The following is a 15,532-nucleotide window of genomic DNA, read 5'->3' as shown; positions in this document are numbered from 1 at the left end:
GTATGTAAGCACAATTTGTGCTATTTTCAATTAAGTCAGATCCTCTTGGCATGTCAAGTATGGTTTGAAACTGTTGTAACTTGAAATGTAGAGAAACAGCACAAGATAAGTGTATTTACAAAATGAGCACATCTTAACACGGGCTTGCTTGATCCTTCACAGTTGGCATTTATTACTTTGCAGTTTGCGTAGCCGATGAGAGACTCGCAGATGCGCTGTGCTAGAGAGGTGGGTTCAGAATGTGGAGGAGATATTGTGTCGTTGGGGTTGACCTAAATTTACAAAGGCGGACTGCCCACGTGCTGTCTTCTGCTGTCCCGACCGCGGGAGCATTGCAGGCGACTGTCCTGGGACTGCAGCCCAAGCGTGGAGGCCCATTGGCCGCAGCACATCTCCTCCTCAGGTTTCACCAGTCCGGTGGCCTCAAACGCTAGAGATCCCATTCTCTTCAGGCCCAAGAGAAGAGCCCATCGCTGACTTGGAAGACTGTCCGGCCCGGCGCGGCAGCCCCTGTCCGCCGCGTGGCCCAGCCTCCGGGAAGGGTCGCCTCCGTGGGGCCGTGCCTCATCTCCGGCGCTGTGTGAAGCACGAGGCCCTCACACCTCGTCCGAAGCAGGAGGTGTCGGCCCGGCAGGCCAGGTGTCCTGCCCTTCCGCCGCCGGCGCGCGAACGGGCCTGCAGCACGTGGAGCCGCGGGCGGCCCTCACGCCCCTCCCGCCAGATGTAGTCCAGGCGCAGCGGGGCCGCGCAGGGATCCCCGGCACGGCCACCTGACTGAGTGCAGGGCGTGCTGCGGCCCGCTGCTTGTGCCTCCGCCGCCGGCGCTGCGGCCAGAGGAAGGCGCCCGCCGTGCACACGGGCCCTGGAAGCGCACTGCGGCCATTATCCGCGGCGCCTCCTAGTGGGTCAATGGCAAATCCGCTTGGTTCTCGCGAGAGCTCCCCCTCAGTGGGGATTATATAATTTCCCCCAGGCGGGGGCGGGGGTGCTGGTGCCACCCTCCCTCAGGAAAAGTTAGGTGCAGGCACAGGTGGGAGTAAGAGAGTTGTCCCTGGAGGACAGGGGGGGAAGGGATACCGTCCCCCGCCGCCCCCCCTACTTAGCTGGACAATGAGTCCTCTTATGCTAATGAGGTACTTACGTCACTTCCGCTCTTTCTCGGCCGCCATTTTGGCTAGGGCAGGTTCGGGGACTCGCTCCGAGGCGCTTGTATTGTCTGCCGAGGGGAGACGCGGGATCGGCCCCCTCCCCCGCCCGTTGCCGCCGCCGCCTCCGCCGGCCCGGTCTCCCCTCCGCCGCCCGCCGGGATCCATGAGCTGAACTCCCGCCCCCCGGCCGCCGCCATCTTGTGCCCCTCCCCCTCCCGCGGGCAGCGCTAAGGGGGATTTTGGCGTCTCCTCAGACACAGCTCCCTCTCTCGGTCCCCGCTGCTGAGGAGCGAGAGGAGCGCGGCCGCCGCCGCCGCCGCCCGCCCGCCCGGTGAAGCCGCCGCTCCCACACCCTCCGTCTCCTCCCTCCGCCCCTCCTTTGTCTGCACCGCTCGACGCCGCCGCCGCCGCCGCCCGCGCGGGCACTGGAGGGAGCCGCTCGCGCCGCCGCCGCCCGCCGCTGCGCTGCGCCCGCCGCGCCCCCCGGCAGCAGCCGCGGCCGCGGCGCGAGCCGGAGCCCGCCGAGGCCCGGGCGCGCCCTCGCCGCCGCCAGCGCCGTGCCGCCGCCCGCCCGCCGCCGCCGCCGCCGCCGCCGCCCGGCCCCCGAGCACGCCGGCCCCGCGCGCGCCTCGAGGCCGAGTCAAGGTAAGCCCGCGGCCGCCGCGCCGCCCGCCCGCCCGGCGCATTGTTGCCGCCGCCGGCCCTCCGGCCGCGCGCTCCTTTGCATACTCCGGTGACGGCGCGGACCGCTACCCGGCCCGGGGACCAGGCGCCTCCTCCTGCAGCCCGACCCCCGTCCCCGCCCCGCGGGCCGCCGTCGGCCCGGCCGCCCGAGCCTGCCCGCGGACGGCATCTCCGTCCACCCCGCCCGCCGCGGGAGCCGCGCTGCCCCATCCCGTCCCTGGGGCTGCTCTCTGCTCCTGCCCCCGGAAAGGAGCCCCCGCGACCAGCCTGCTGCCGGGTCTGCCGCCCTGCCGGGGAGGGGGCGGCGGGGGCGGGAGCGTGCGGGGCGCCGAGGGAAAGTCTTCGCTTCCCGGGTGCAGCCCTCCTCCCCGGCGTGCAGCTCCCTCCTCCTGGCCGCGGCGCCCGCCACCCCGGCTGCAGTCGCACTGCCCGGTCTGCACGGCCTCCCACGAGCATCTGAGCCCCAACTTTGCAGTGAGCTGGGGAGGACGGCAGCCCAGACCGCTGCGCGAGGGTTTTGTTAATGCAATAGCTGGGGAGCAGTTGCTCGAGCACCTTTTGATCGCCGCCTCTCTCCGGGCCGCCCGCCCCTCCCCCCCTGGATGCCCGTCTGCTGGAAAAGGCGCGATCGCCGCTCTTCCTCTTCTGCCCCAGACGGGCGCTGAGGTCTCCCAGCCTTTTCAGCCGCACGCACACCCGCGCTAGGTCTTCTTGATGCTCTTGCATCCGCCACTTCCCCTGGACGGTCCTTGCCACAGCCCCGTTTCCCAGACAAAGGCCAGGAGGGGAAAAGAACCCAACTGTTTCCTGTGTTTGCCATTTTAATGTGTCCATCCCCACACGCCCAGCTCTATCCCTGATGCTTCTCCTGCCTCCAGTGCACCTTCAAAACGAAAAAAAAAACCCTCCTGGGTAGCTTGGTACAGTTTCTTTATAAACCTGCATTGTTGCTTCTGGTTTATGGCCATGAAGAAAATACCAGCCCCCACCCAAAATGCACCGCAGCCAAGTCGGCTAAAGGCGATGAGCGTCGGAGTCAGTAGGGGGCGCGTTCCCTGCGCTGGGTAAGGCTGCAGAAGGGGGAAGGGCCGGAGCTAGGGCAGGATGTGCTGCACAGCGCCTTCTACAGACCACGGGAAGGGACCCAGCGAGGCACTCGCACTCTTAGTGGGTGAGCTGACAGCAACATGGCGAAGGCTTGTGAGTCAAGAGCAGGGATTTTACTTCTTTTGAAGAATCCCCCCTGCGTTTTGGAAGTTCTCTTTTTCCAAACTGTTGACCCTCAGACAATCCACATTTGCTCCCGAGGCATCACCTTGGCACATCCTTGGTGCGCAGATTTCCCCTTCTCTGGAATTCTTCCGCCTTAAGCTTTGAACGTGTCACCATATCTTTCCAAGGTCAGATGGTAAGGGAGAAAGTTTAAGACCTTGAGAGTAACTGATTGGGGAATTGCTGATTACCTCCCTTCTTCATGGCCCAAATCTTTCCAACTCTTTGAGAGTTAATAATCCTTCTTGAGGGGTGTTAGATTTTAGTGGGGTAGTCGTTTTCATAAGCTTGTAGATGGGTGTCATGATTTGCAAAGCCTTGTTGGTAAACATTAGGCCCATGTTGAGTTCTTTATTGTCAAACTCAACAGTTGATTGTAAAATGTTGTTTCCTTCCAACTTTGGACTTGTAACTGCCATTCATTAGCTCACTAGCCAGCCAGCTTTGCAAAAGTGTTGACACCGGTCTTCTGTGAGCACCCGCCTTCTTGGGGTGTGTTGATTTCTATAGATTTTACTCCTCTTGTTATTTCCATAGGTGTGAGATGCACAATGCGAAACCTAGGCCCCCGCTTTTGCACCATGATGCACAGGGTTGTACTTTTTGTACTGAACTGATAGGTGGCCTAGTGGTTATGCCCTGTACTGCCATTTTGAGGATCTGGACTCCGTTCCTGCCTTGCTCTTTGGACCACATTGTCAATTCACACCGGTGGGTATATTCATTTTGCAGGGTGGGAACTTCAGCAACAGGGAGGCCAGAGACTGCTTCCTCCTTGGTCACCACCAAAGCCAACACTGCCAAAATTTCAGCCTGGCCACATTCCTCAAGGAACCGGTCAGAGCTGGTGCAAACATGAGTTCTGAACAGAGAAATGGCTTATGGTTGTTTAAGAGAAGCAAGTTGTTTCTAAACAAGTTTTAAAGTTGCTAATGTTGTTTTAATTATTTGCATTCTGCACTCTTATGTATAAAGTATAAGTTCTCAATTAACTGTGATTTTGATGATCCAGGCTCAGTCTTGCTAAGCTGCTAAAAGACCTTAAAGATTCTCTGATCAGAACAGGCCTGGTTTCCATGAACACGTACTTGCTAGAAGGATTGACAGTGCTTGCTGATACTCAAGGGTACTTTTAAGACTTTGTTACAAGTATTTTTATATAGATACACCAAGATAAATTTATGGGGAAATGAATGTGTTCTTTGATACATTGTTAACCAGTTGGTGCTTAAGGGAGAATTTTCATTGGACACTTGCTACCAAGTAACATTTTGGTGAGTGAAAAGGACACCGCTTGGCTCAGGTATTCCATTAGAGACTTAACTATATTGCTTTTACAATTTTTTAAATAATTACAAGAATCGGGTATTTAAATAGTGTTATTTGTGACTTTTAAATACTATGTAGTTTTTGTTAGATATGATTTTGACCTATATTTGATCTTTGATAGACAGTTACACGAGTGTTTAAATGAGTAATTTGAAGACAACTTCTTACTTGAGGGTGTGTTTGAGGTGAAGTTTGGAAGGTGCTTTTGTCTGATTGAGCGTATACATAAAATACAGTGTTAACTGACCCTTAGTGGTAATAGCCATTTTCCCCCTACAGGAAAGCTTGCTGTGCGCTCTTAGAAAGCATGTATTTTGCAGTTTCAAAGGTTTCCTGATTTTGGCATTCAAAAAAAGTAGGGGAAGGTGAAACAATTGGGCTTGAAGACTGGAATTTAGGTAAACTTTGAGGGTTCATTAAAGTACAGTAAAAAGCCTTAATTAACTAGAGGGTGAGGAATGGGTAACCTGTTTAATTGAACTTTAAGTAGCAATTCCTTCACGTTGGCCCTTGTTGAAAATTTCTTAAGACAACCTTATCAGAGGCTGCTGTACATTGACCTAACTAAATCTTTGGTTTTAGTTCTTATAATATCTGTATAGAAGATAAAGGAGATTGGCTGTGACTCTCTAAAGGCCCCGGCCCTGCCTGTGCTGGAAGTCAGCTGTTGGCTTTAAACATAATCACTGTGAATTTGTTTTGCTGGAATTTCTCTTTTTTCCTTCAACCAGAGTGTAGGAAAAGTTATAATACTGTTTATATCAAAAATAAAATGTCACCGTGTTGAACAGATTAAGATCAATTACTTAATTACTATTTTGATGACCCAATCTCAAGAGTTGCTAAGCTTCTAAAACCTTAAAGATTTCTCTGATCAGAACCAGCCTTTCCTGAACATGTACTTGCTTCCAAATAACCAGCTGATAAGCTTTTATCATGCAAAAGTGACTTCTGATTTTCATTATAACATGCTTGCATACATTTATTATTTATATTTGATTACTAAAGGTGTAATTATATAAGGTACATTGTGTGTTAAATTGTTGCTTTCCTTGTCACTACTTACAAATTTTGAAAAACGTTAAAAATAATTAATGTTTTGAAATTTTAAATATTCAGCAATCTGGTGGTTGATATATTTAATATGATATGCACATGCTGGCTACACATTTAATTGTGAAAATTACAGATGAGCTGTTCTGTTATAAAGGAGCAAGTAGGAATCAATACTTTGGTGGAGAAGAGATGAAAGAAAAACTTTAGAATTTAAGTAGTATTTTTTTTTCTTTTGAGAACCATGTATAAACAACAAAATTGCATAAGTTGTAATAGACCTTGGCAGATTGATTTCATTAATGGGTGGGTGGGGAGTGTTTATACATATAAAATACAATCCACTTTTTTTTTTAGAGTTGGAAATAACTATTATATTATTAAATACAAATAAAAAGTCCAAATATTAGAGGGGTAGCTTGGAAATAGTAGTTTTCTAAAGTGCAGAAAAAACCATCAGAATTAAACACTGTATATTTTTTAAATAACCTGTTTAAATTTCAGTGAATTAAACTTTTTAAAAAAATGATGTGACAGTGTAAAAACTTTGAAGATTTTATTTTACAAGATTAGAAGCTAATTTGTAGTTTACATCAAGATGCCCAATGCTGTTGAGTTATAAGCTACTTGTTCAACCTGGACTTCCAGAGGATTTTCACTTTAAAATTCTGTCATAAAGGCCGTTATGTCTTCCAGAAGGTAAAATACTTTCCATGAGAATTCGACTTTCATTTACTTGCCTGAGAGGCATGAAAATTAAGAAAAATGTTGCTCCCCTATGTAAATAATTTAATTATAGTTATATACACAGAGCTTGCCTCGTTGCTGGCAGCATGCAGACTTGCAAGTTCTCCTCCCCTGGTTTTCTAAGAGCTTGTGGTGTGGAGTCTGGAGCGAACGCCGTGTTTTGCTGATGTGCGCCACTGCCAGCCAGACACTTCATGTTGTTAGTTTGGAAAGTTGGCATTTGAAACTGGTATGAACCGAAGCCCCGCACCAATTAACTGGATTGATATTCTGAATGTAGGAGCTGTTTCTTGTTTACACATTGGCGCTTTCCATCTTGTTCATTGAGGCCTCATAAGAGAACCCATCCATGTTTAGCCCAGCGTGAGTGGTCACGGTTCCATTGTGACTTGGTGGTTTGTTGTTGTTTGTTTTCCTGATCCTGTTCATTAGAAAGTGAGGGGAAGGATGATTGTGCTCCCTTAGTTTCTCAGTGTCTCAGTACTCCTCATACCTGTGTTTTGGTCATGACCTACCTTTGATATCCGCCAGTTTTCAGGGTCAGTTTAAATGAGAATCCAGTCTGCTTCACTGGAAGAAGAAGGTTCTCAGCTATCAGGCTTCTCAGTTCGAGATGTGTATACGTAAATGTGTGGATATGCGTGTAGGTATAGGAAGTCACAGACAAAATGGGGGCCAACTGGGCAAAGTAATACTTTTGGTTGGGGGTGCACATTATTATTCTCATCAGTAAAGTGCAGAGTTCTTTCCACTGTTTCAGTTCTGGGTTTCCTCATCTTCATATGTGTTCACTGTCCTCCGCCTGTAGTTCTGTGAGATGCACTCACAAGCTTCCTTGGGTTTCATGATCCCTAGCTTAATTCCAAGACAGCATCTAGACAAGTCCTGAAATCTCAAGAATTCCAGCAGTATTCCAGAGAGAAAGGTTTGGAAAGTAGAAGGAGAGCATAAACGGCTTTTGATAGAGTTTACTAGGGGAAGACTGCCCTGAACATACACTGCAGTTTAAGGGTTTAACTCAGAAATAGGCACATAATGTGTAAGAGACTCGTGCATTGTTTGACCAACTCTCAGAATTAAAAATAAATTCCTGCACATCCTAATTCCCTCTCCAGCAAGGGTATAGATTTGTAATTGAGTCACTCAGCTTTGGGTTGTTTGTGTTTGTGTGTCACTTCTCATGTGACTTGGTTGATGCCTTTAGTAAGGATGAGCTGTAAGTGTAAAGGCCCCCTTGCTGGCCTTTATGGTATCATAACATAATATTGATGGCTTGCCCATTTTATTTTCCAAGCACTTTGTAAACCATTCTTAATTCTCTCAGGACTGTCCTTGCAGCACAAGTAGGGAAATCAAGGCACTAGCACGTGCAATGATGAAGTGAGCCTCAGAATATGCCTGGGCTGGTTCCTAGGCCTGTGCTTGGAACACAGGCTTTTATAGTGCTCCTGTGAGCTGTTTGGCTAATGAGGGCTCAAATGAATGCTTCGTAACTTCATAGTGATGTTTTGTGCTTATATGTCAGCTAACACCCAAAGATCCCAAATGGGCTCCACAGTTAAAGAAGCTAGCCACACCCCCGGCAGGAGAGGACTGGTGAAAGTTGTGCTGGTGGTGGTTAGTTGAAGTAGCATGTCTGGGTTGAAGTTGCCTGTATAAGGATCTAAAAAGAAAATTTGTCTATGGTCCTGTTGCTTTTCCTAGTGTTTTGGTTTAGGGCAGTCTTGTTCCTTCTCTCCTCTGAGCACTTATTTCTGCTTAGACAGATAATTGCTGGCTTTTGCCCTTCTGCCTCTTCTTTTTTGGAACCCTCTATGCTCCATTTAAGAGCTTGTAGAAACCTGTGCTTCCCTTGAAAACCTGTAAAGCTTTCCCTTTTTGGTGAGAGCTGGCTCCACTTGAGAAACCTGTATGAGTGGTCTCTTAAAACCTGGTGTATCTAAAGAAACTTCTATCCAGTGGAAGTATGGTGGAATTTATTAAAAACTTTAAATTGGAGTTGTAAATTTAAGTCAATTAGAGTTCTTGCTCTTGTGAAAGAAATGAACTGAGACTGGGAGAGTCCTAATGCCGAGAATGCTCAGAATCCTGGTTCGAGATCACTTATACTTAAAAACGACAAAAAAAATACAAATAAAATTTTTTTGCGCTTAAGTGTAAGGATTGAGCCATCAAGTGGCAAAACCTGCTTCAAGAATGATGCTTTTGCTACAAAGAATGCCTTGGCTAAGCCTTGACTCTTGGAGATAGCTTAGAAAAACTTCAGAAGATGATTCAAATAAATTATTCAAGTGTTCAAGAATGGTGAGGAAAAAAACATTTCCCGTTACTATGGGAAAATTATTTCTGAATAGTTTTGATAGAACATGGAAAATTTATTATTAGGGGATTGACAATAACCTACTTTTTGTTTTATGCTATTTAGATGCAAAAACCAGTGGCATGCTTCTGGGATGATTATAAATGAACATATCTGGATGTCCTGTTAGGCCTGCTTGTGAATTAATTGATTTCCCTTTTTCACATTTCTGTTAAGCCAGGTTGTCCACCTGTGTTGACAGCACGCAGCTCTAAGCCTATGGAGTTCTTCTATAGTCAGCGAAGTATTGGAATCACTCCCCACGGTGTGTTCCTGCCTTGCTGGACTGCCTGTTTAAAATGGAGTAAATTGGGAAACACTCCCCCTCTCACACTATCCCTAAAGCTGGATTGCCGTGTTAAAGATGTTCTTGTTCTTTTTTTTCTTTTTTAAGCAGTGAAGCATCTTTCCCCCTTTCAAATAAAATTTTCTGTGAACTCTAGTATATAAAATCAGTAAAGGGTTAAAACATCTCCTGTTGCTCAGCTTTTGTCTTGTCCCTGAGGTGTCATCTTCCCCTCCATTTGTGTAGGTATCTGAAAGTGTCTCAGCACACTCAGAGGTGCACCCTGCAAACCGTTGGCTCCACTGACGTTTTAGAAGTTCTGGTGGTCACAGCTGGGTCCTTTGTCTGAAGTCTAAATCCTCAAAGTCACAGGATAAGCAGCAGCGGAATAGCAGTTTCCAGTTGTAGGCACTAGTCATTTAGTCTGAAAGTCGTCTTAAAAGAGGAGCGACCCACATATTTTTTTAAAAATAAATATGCAAAATCTAGATCACGCCTTTATGTTTCTACGTAACTGTAAGTCACCTAGGTTTATTTTGGGTACGGCAGCTGTTCTATTGTATAAGCATTTTAAGTGTCACAGAGCTTGTAAAGTTAAGAATATGCTCTTAGCATGAATGGGTCACACAAATGTAAAGTATCGTGTGAAAACATCACTGTGTAAGTATGTGCATTACAGTGTGTACAGGAACAGATGTGTGACAACCACATCTGATTCTCAGGAGTAATAATAGTCCATGCTTTTTAAAAGATTATACCCTAGTGTGAACTCATAATTTTCAAAGTGATTATTCTAGTATCTGATCTGGTTTAAGGGAATAATGATAACTGCTTTAAAAGCATTAACTGGCATCATCTCATTTAATCCTTCTGACATTTGAACAATGGAATAGTGTCCTTCTGGTTATACTGTAAGGAAACAGACCTCCAGAGGTTAACACTTTTAGGGTCACAAAGCTAGTAAGTGGCAGAGCAAGAATTTAAACACAGATCTGTCCAGCCCTGGAGCTGTATTCTTAATCACTACAGCACACCATCTTTCTTTTCTAGCAGAGGAAAGCTTTACTGTGCTATGTCCCCTTACTTCTTGTTATAGAAGTTTGAAGTTTTGAGGTAAAAGTTGCGTCTGGCTGATAGGTCAACTAAATTTTTCTCCATGAAAACAATATAGTCCTATTGGAAAACACAGATTTTGATGTAGGCTGTCGACTTCACTCTTGAACTTTTACCCCCCTTCCTTTTGCTGTCACTTTAATATCTTATTACCTTATATCTAAGGCTCTGGTGATTTGCGGACCTTTCAGATTGAGTAGTTCTGGAATGAGCGTAAGGCTCCTTCAGGTCATTCTGACACTTGGCTACGTCTGGTATCCACTTTTCTACTTAATTGACGTCCTCCAGACCTTTTTTCATGGGACCTGCCGAACATGACCAGATTGAGTCTCTTAAAGTGCCTTTTGAATTGTATCATTTCTCTACTTCAGTAGCTGCACCATCCCCTCAGCATCCAGCAGACATGGCAGCAGAAGACACTAGCTTCACACTCAAGGCCTCTGTCCTGTTCCTAACCTGCCTTTCCAACCTTGTCGTTCATTATTACTCAGAAGCTTGACATAACAGCCATTCTGACTCTATGCAGTAGTTCCTAGAACTCCTTGCTTTCCCACCTCTGGAAGTGTGCCAGCAAGTTTTGCAGTGATCCAGATTCTCGATCTAACTTAGTGGCCCCAGCTCAGCAGCTACTTCAACCCTCTCCTGCCTGATCTCCCCTGCTGAAACTGAACCCTCTCCCTCTTGAAGCCTCAGAGCATTTAGTTTGTGACACAGCTGAGACATTGCTTCTTTTCCTGTAGATGGTTAAGTGGTGTCATCCCTGTGAGCCCTTTCTAGGCAGGGACTGTTCATTCAGTCCACGTTTACTGAGTGCCTGCTATGTGCCAGCCACGGGTGTAGACGCTAGAGCTATAGCAGGGAAAAGACAGGCAGTGTTCTTTTAGTGACCTTCTTTGCCTTGAATAGTGAGATGGCACCCTTGTCCTGCATATTTTAAAGATTCTGTTTAGTCCATCAGTTGAGATCAGGAAAACTAATCTCTGCTGAAAAATGATTCATGGTGATTGTAATTTACAGTATAAATACCTCTTTACTAGCTGTATCAATTACAATTTCAGGTCGTATTTTACTAAATCTATGGGATCACCCGTGATGAGCATTTAAAATAATTTAAAACTTTTAAGTCACAGTGTGATTATAATTTTTGTGATTGATAAGGTGGTGAACCAGAGTATGTATTTCCCATTATATTCTTGGCTTGATATTAATGAGCCACACCAACAAGAAAGAAAACAAAACTTGCTTAAAGTGCTAAATGTTTCATCATTCTGTTACCTTTGAAAAGGCTTCCTATTTTATTCTTCCTAGGACCTCCCCTTTTGTAGTTCTGTCCTTTAGCTGTTTGAAAGAAATTTAAGGTGATCTGAAAATTGAACACGTAGAGATTTTGTAGAAATCTTTTCTGTACTGCTACATCTTTTGGAATCGTTTCAGTTTTGCAAAACTAAAAAATAGTTGAACTTCTCTATAAAGTAGCCTCAGCTAGATTAAATCTCTTTAGTTAAGGCAGAGTGAATTGGGGCCTTTGACATTGACAGAAGTGATAGATTCCACTGTTTACTACTGTTGCCTTAAATTTTCCAGTGGCCACATTTTAAAAAATTGTTTATTTTCAACTGTGATGAAATATATGTAACATAAAATTTATCATTTTAATCACTTTTAAGTGTTCGGTTGAGTGACATTAATTACATACGCTGATATGTTGTGCAACTATTACCACTATCCATCTCCAGAACCCATTTTCATCTTGCGAAACTGAAATTCTGTACTCGTTGAACAATAAGTCCCCATTCTCCCCTCCCCCCAGTTCTTAGCAGCCACCCTTGTGCTTTCTGTCTCCCTGAATTTCGCCACTCTTAGTATCTTGTATGAATGGAATCATGATATTGTCCTTTTGTGACTAGCTCTTTCACTTAGCATAATGTCTTCGAGGTTCATCTTTGTTTCCAGTAGCCACATTTTAAGAAATAAAAAGTGAAATTAATTTTAATAATCTTTTTAACCTAGTATAGCCAAACTATTGTCATTTCAACATATAGTCGGTATTTTTGAAAAGGTGTTTATGAGATAGTTTACATTTTTTTACACTAGACCTTGGAAATTCTGAGTATATTTTATACTTAAAAGCATATCTCAAATGGGCAAAGCAAATCAAAACTACAGTGAAATACTGCCTCACACCCACTGAGATGCCTACTCAAAAAAAAACTGTTGATGAGGGTGTGGAAAAATTGGAACCCTTGTGCACTGTTGATGGGAATATAATTGGTAGAACTCCTGTGGAAACAAAATTACTGCGTGATCTGGCAACAGGGTCTCAAAGAAACACTTGTACACTGTACACCCATGTTGGTAGCGGTATTATTCACAGTAGCTAAAAGGTGGAAGCAATCCAAGTGTCCATCAGCAGATGAATGGAAAAGCAAAATGTGGTGTATATATAGTGCAGAATGTCATTCAGCCTTTAAAAAGAAGGAAATTCTGATGTATGCTTCAACATAGATAAACCTTGAGGACATTAGCCAGTCACAAAAAATCAAGTACTTTATGATTCCACTTACGTGAAGTACTTAGAATAGTCAAAATCCTAGAGACAAAGTAGAAGAGTGACTGCCATATGCACAGGTATTGTTTAATGGGTATGGAGTTTCAGTTTTACAAGATGAAAAGTTCTGGGGATGGATGATGGTGGTGGTAGCACAATGTTAGGACTGTTTGATGCCATGGAACTGTGCACTTAAAACGGTTAAGATGTAAATTTTATGTGTATTTTACCACGATATAAATAAACAAATAACATTTTGAAAGCATATGTCAGTTTGGTTCAGACTAGCCACAGTTTAAATGCTTGATAGCCATTTGTGGCTAATATCTAACTTACTGGAAAGTACAGTTCTTAAAATAAAAGTTAATTTATAAAATTTTTAAGCAGGATTCGTTTTCTTGCTGCATAAGTAAATACTGAAATATATGGATTATGTTTCTTTTAAAAGAAAAACAAATTATGTGTGCATAAAAAATCTGGAAGGGTAAATATACCCTACTGTTAACTACTGTCTTGTCTTTGGGTAAAATTATGTGTTCTTTTTTTTGTGTGTGTGTGGAAGATTAGTCCTGAGCTAATAATCCACAGCCACCACTCCTCTTTTTGCTGAGGAAGACTGGCCCTGAGCTAATATCTGTGCCCATCTTCCTCTGCTTTATATGTGGGACGCCTGCCATAGCAGGGCCTGCCAAGCAGTGCCATGTCCGCACCCAGGATCCAAACTGGTGAACCCCAGGCCGCCGAAGCGAAATATGCGAACTTAACCGCTGCGCCACTGGGCCAGCCCCAAAATTATTTGTGTTCTTTGCCTTATCTCTATCTGTATTTTGTAATAGACTTAATAGCTTTGTGGTGGTTTGTCTTTTGTTTTTTTTGACTTTTTTTTTTTTTGGTAACAGCTTCATTGAGATATAATTCATATACCATACAATTCACCCATTTAAAGTGTACAATTCACTGGTTTTTAGTATATTCACAGCATTGTGCAACTGTTACCACAGTCAATTTTAGAATATTTTCATCACCCCACAAAGAACCCAGTACCCGTTAGTAGTTACCGTCTATTTTCCCCCCTAACTGCTCCATCCCTAGGCAACTTTAATCTCCTTTCTGTCTCTGTAGATATGTCTGTCCTGGGCATCTCATATACAGTCGTGTGCTGCATAAGAACGTTTTGGTCAACAATGGACTGCATATGCAATGGTGATCCCATAAGATTAGTACCATAGAGCCTAGGTATGTAGTAGGCTGTACCATCTAGGTTTGTGTAAGCACATGCTGTGATGTTCACACAATGACAAAATTACCTAACAATGAATTTCTCAGCACATATCCTTGTCGTTAAGCACGCATAGCTGTAAATGAAATCATACAATAAGTGGCCTTTTGTGACTGACTTCTCTCATTTAGCATAGTGTTTTCAGGGGTCACCCATGGTGGAGCATATATCAGAGTTTCATTCGTTTTTATGGCTGAATCATTCCGTTGTGTGGATATACTACATTTTATTTATCCATTCATCAGATTTGGTTTTCTCCTCGGGTATTGTGAATACTGCTGAGAACATTTGTGTACAAGTTTTTGTGTGGATGTATGTTTTCATTTTCCAATTTTTGTAACAAAAACGAAGAGAACTTTATTTGGAAAAGGAGCCTGAGAAGTAGTTGAGCAGACTGGCCTCCTGCCTACCCCTGCCCTTCAGAAAAAGAAAAAATATCATCAAAGCATCTGCTTTTCCAAGCAATTTTTGGAAGAACATGCTATGAGTATTGATAATGGGAAGATCATAAAGGAGAGACATAGGATACATCTGTTTTATGAAAAGCTAATATTTTATGTAAGGGTACCAAGGTTGTGTTTTTCATTTTGCAAGATATTACCATTAAAGTTTGGATGGAAAGATATCCTTCAGATGTGACTAGTGTCTGTTGGCATCCACAGTGCTAGTAAGAGTGCTTTAGGGCAAACAGTCTCAGAGCTGAGTTCTTGTTTCGGTTCTTCTCTGCATGTGATGGGACCATCTAACCTGGGATGTATGTGTATTCTCAATCTGTGTATCACTACCTGAGCTGGTTTGGCTGAAGTTTTTTAAGGTCTTTTCAACCTTGGGTATTGAAGTTCTGGCACTTTCACATGTATGTATATAATGTGTTGTTTACTTTTAATCAGTGTCAGAGATCAGAGCTTCATCTGCATGGGTAATGGGAGGAGCACTGCATCCTAGATCTGGAGATGCTCTTGAGGCCTGGCTGCCACTGACTAGCTAATCACCCTCAGGCCAGTTGCTGCATCTCAGTTGCTAATCTGTAAAACGAGAAGAGGAGATTAGGCAACCCCTAGCATCTTTGATTCAAAGTGCTGCTTTTTCATAACATTTCAGTTAATTTTTTGCTTTTCAATGTAAATCTCAATCTCTTGTGTTTCCTGGGTGTTCTTTTTCATTTTGGAATCAAAATGCTCATGCCCCTTCAATTGAGAACACACCAAAAGACTATTGATAGTTCCTTCCTTTCTAACTAGACATGGATTCAGTGCAAAATCTTTTTTCCCATCAGCTGAACCAGCTAATGCTGAAAAAGGCAGCACATATGCAAAAAAAAAAATACTTTGGTTGGTTGTAGTCATATGTGTGAAGTGGCTGCCACCTACAGAAATGTACCTTTCAGGAGCATTAATTTAAAAATAATATCCAGGGGCCGGCCCAGTGGTGGTGTGGCTGTGTTCACATGCTTCACTTCAGTGGCCCAGGGTTCACAGGTTCAGATCCTGGGCACAGACCTACACACTGCTCATCAAGCCATGCTGTGGCAGCATCCCACATACAAAATAGAGGAAGATTGGCACAAATGTTATCTCAGGGTCAATCTTCCTCACAAAAATAAATAAATAGAAATAATATCCAGAATTAGAAAAGTGTTGTCCCATTTGATCTTCTGATTATGTCATAGCTGGAATGCCAGTTTATTCAGGGCACCAAAGAGATTGACAAACTG

At 44.4% G+C, this 15,532-nt stretch overlaps 1 protein-coding gene across 4 annotated transcripts in view; it reads left to right on the top strand.

Moving 5' to 3' along the window:
- Positions 1 to 1,657: 1,657 nt before the first annotated feature.
- ADNP (activity dependent neuroprotector homeobox) overlaps positions 1,658 to 15,532 on the top strand; it is a 35,054-nt gene continuing 21,179 nt past the window's right edge. Inside the window, exons 1-2 of one of the 4 annotated variants that reach the window (XM_023626746.2) lie at positions 1,676 to 1,793; positions 3,642 to 3,815. The gene's annotated coding sequence lies outside the window, so the exon portion shown is untranslated. Of the gene's footprint in view, positions 1,794 to 2,809; positions 2,897 to 3,641; positions 3,816 to 13,661; positions 13,776 to 15,532 lie in introns of those variants that run through there. The other 3 variants (XM_070246953.1, XM_070246952.1, XM_023626748.2) reach the window with 3 other exon arrangements.

Source organism: Equus caballus, chromosome 22 (genome assembly GCF_041296265.1).
Source record: "Equus caballus isolate H_3958 breed thoroughbred chromosome 22, TB-T2T, whole genome shotgun sequence".
NCBI lineage: Eukaryota > Metazoa > Chordata > Mammalia > Perissodactyla > Equidae > Equus > Equus caballus.
Note: the sequence above shows the minus strand (reverse complement) of the source record. Positions and strands in the feature narration are given on the sequence as shown.